General features: G+C 45.6%; 1 non-coding gene across 1 annotated transcript; it reads left to right on the top strand.

Annotated features, from left to right (window-relative positions):
* Nucleotides 1-2,334: 2,334 nt before the first annotated feature.
* Nucleotides 2,335-2,472, top strand: LOC119920552. Its single transcript, XR_005448289.1, has one exon. It is a non-coding gene; the product is annotated as a small nucleolar RNA SNORA7 (small nucleolar RNA).
* The last annotated feature ends 823 nt before the right edge of the window (nt 2,473-3,295 follow it).

Raw genomic sequence — 3,295 nt, 5'->3', positions numbered from 1 at the left:
CTGTACTAAGCGCTTGGGAAGTGCAAGTTGGCAACATATAGAGACGGTCCCTACCCAACAATGAGCTCAAAGTCTAGAAGGGGGAGACAGACAACAAAACAAAACATGTGGACAGGTGTCAAGTCATCAGAATAGAGATAAAGCTAGATGCACATCATTAACAAAATAAATAGAATAGTAAATATGTACAAGTAAAATAAATAGAGTAATAAATCTGCACAAACATATATACAGGTGCTGTGGGGAGGGGAAGGAGGTAGGGCGGGGGGATGGGGAGGAGGAGAGGAAAAAGGGGGCTCAGTCTGGGAAGGCCTCCTATCATCAATCAATTCAATCAATTCATCCATTCAATCATATTTAATGAGCACTTACTGTGTGAATGTAGCTATCAGCTCTGTTATATTGTATTCCCCCAAGTGCTCAGGACAGTGTTCTGCACACAGTAAATGCTCAATAAATATAATAATAATGATGGTATTTGTTAAGCACTTACTATGTGCAAAGCACTGTTCTAAGCGCTGGGGGGATACAAGGTGATCAGGTTGTCCCACATGAGGCTCACAATCTTAATCCCCATTTTACAGATGAGGTAACTGAGGCACAGAGAAGTTAAGTGACTTGCCCAGTCACACAGCTGACAATTGGTGGAGCTGGGATTTGAACCCATGACCTCTGACTCCAAATATGCTTGCTTGATTGATGGTAGTGATCTTCTGAAATGTTGAATTAGGAAAAAAAAACTGGATATACCCAAGCACCTACAGAAAAAGGTGGCAAAACAAAAGAATGCTACAAGTCTCTCTCACACCTCACACTGAGCCATCTGCATCCCTCAGGTCATTAAGTTGGAAGAGGGGGAGAGGAAGAGGAAGTGAGTTTTCCCTTTTCACTTTCTCTTTCCCCTCTCCTTCCCATTGACAGGGGGCAGCCGCAGGACCCTAAGGAGATTTGCCATTGTAGCTAGCACATTGCAGACTACATAGCCAGGTTCCCTTCCCTGCCTGCTGCTTTGTGTGGCAGCAGCTACTGGGGAGGGGTGGAAACCCCTTGGATGTGGAGCTTGTACCTAGGGTTGCCTTCTCCTCACCCCCTTGCCTTGTTTTGTGCCCAATAGGACAGGGCTTGAACCTGAGGGGATTCTGGAGAGCTGTTGCCCTGTGGAGCGCTTGGGTGCAAAACCACTCCCAACTTCCCCCAGCTAGCCCTCCCCAGCAGGAGTTTTCCAGAAACCAATCAATCAATCAGTGGTATTTAATGAATGATTACTTACTATGCTAAGCACTTGCAAGAGTACACTATAACAATATAACAGAAGCGGTAGCCACATTCCCTGCCATAGCTGGATGCCTGGGGCAATTGCCCCAAAAGGGCTTACTTACCTTAGGGATGACTTTGTGTGAGGTGACCAAATCCCAGCGGCCTCACCCCCATTACAGGTGAGGGGGCCAGTGTTGTGGGGGAAGGGAAATAGTTTGAGTACAAGTCTCCATTACCATTAGCACGCTTCCGGCTGCCAAAAATCACTCTAGATATGTTATGGCAGTGAGGATTTGGCAGGGGGGCAGGGAGGCGGAGGGTTACAACTGTCAACACCTCTCCTTCCGGGGTCAAATTCTCTGGCTGAGGGACCCTAGAGGGATATTCATTCCAGTGATACCAAAATAGTCTAGGAGGGTCCTGCAGTCACATATCTTGCAGACCTACTTTTACATTACATATGATCTGGTAGTAGCAGGTATGGTGTCTTCCTTGGCTCTGCTATGAGTTGCTGTATGACTACATTCCTGTCCCATTGGTAAAGCAGCCCCTTTACCCAATGCAGAGAGCCTCCTTCCCTCAGTAAGAAATTTCTAGCATTCACCTAGGATTGTCCCTGGCCTCTGGCATTTCACTGTTATCCTCCTGACTCTGCGGGAAGTGAAAGAAAGCCAATTTCTTCTGCTCTCTGAAAACCCCCCAGCTTTTCCCATGGAAAAATAATGATGGTATTTGTTAAGGGCTTACTATGTGCCAAGCACTGTTCTGAACGCTGGGGTAGATACAATCTAATCAAGTTGGACACAGTTCCTGTTCCACATGGGGTTCGTGGTCTTAATCCCCATTTTACAGATGAGGGAACTGAGGCACAGAGAAGTTAAGTGATTTGCCCAAGGTCACACAGCAGAGAAGTGGTGGAGCTGGTACTAGAACCCAGATGCTTCTGACTCCCAGGCTCTATCTACTAGGCCATGCTGCTTCTCTAACTTAAACTTTCTGGAAGAAAGAAGCAAACAAACTGACCAAACCTTTTTTCACACAATGAAATGATCATTTTACATTAACTAGATATCAAGACCCCTCTCAGGATTGCACCTGGAGAGTTTCCAATACTCTACCAGCCTCACCTATGGGAGGGGGAGTCAAGCAGAGGCATACTTACTCCATTCCTAGCTTGGGCAGTGGCTAGTGAGTGGAAGGCAATCTACTACAAGTCAAAATTCACCTGTGTTGGGCAGCAGCAGCATGGGAGAGAGTTGAGGGCAGAGACCCAAGTTTACTGCAAGGAAGGAGGCAGTGGTAAACCACTTTCATATTTTTACCAAGAAAACTGTATGGTTACACTACCAGAATGACTGCACATGAAGGTGGGGTGTTCTGGGAGAGATGTGTCCATGGAGTTACTATGGGTCAGAGATGATTCGACAGCATAAGACAAGATAGCAGGAATCGTTCTTGAGTTTTCCACATTAGTGCAAATGTCTATAAGTATTTCAGGTAGTAGTACGATAATATAATCTTACCAAGTGAAGCAGCAGGCGTAGCAGATAGAGCACATGCCTGGGAGTCAGAAAGTCATGGGTTCTAATCCTGCTTCCGCCACTTGTCTGCTGTGTGACCTCGGGCACATCATTTCACTTCTCTGTGCCTCAGTCACCTCATCTGTAAAATGGGGATTGAGATTATGAGCCCCACATGGGACAAGGACTGTGTCCACCCCAGCACTTGTATTGCTTGTATTCACCCCAGCATTTAGTACAGTGACTGGCACATAGTAAGCACTTAACAAATACCATTATTATTATTATTAATTATAATCCTTATAGTATTTGTTAAGCACTTACTATGTGTCAAACACTATTCTAAGCACTGGGGTAGACACAAGTTAATTAGGCTGGACAATGTCCCTGTACGACACAGAGCTCACAGTCTAGGTAGGAGGAAGAGCAGGTATTGAATCCCCATTTTACAGAGGAGGAAATAGACGCAAAGAGAAGTTAAATGATTTGCCCAAGGACACACAGCAGGTAATTGGCAG

Source organism: Tachyglossus aculeatus, chromosome X1 (assembly GCF_015852505.1).
Source record: "Tachyglossus aculeatus isolate mTacAcu1 chromosome X1, mTacAcu1.pri, whole genome shotgun sequence".
Classification (NCBI taxonomy): domain Eukaryota; kingdom Metazoa; phylum Chordata; class Mammalia; order Monotremata; family Tachyglossidae; genus Tachyglossus; species Tachyglossus aculeatus.
The sequence above is the reverse complement of the archived record's forward strand: the minus strand, read 5'-3'. Positions and strand labels throughout refer to the sequence as shown.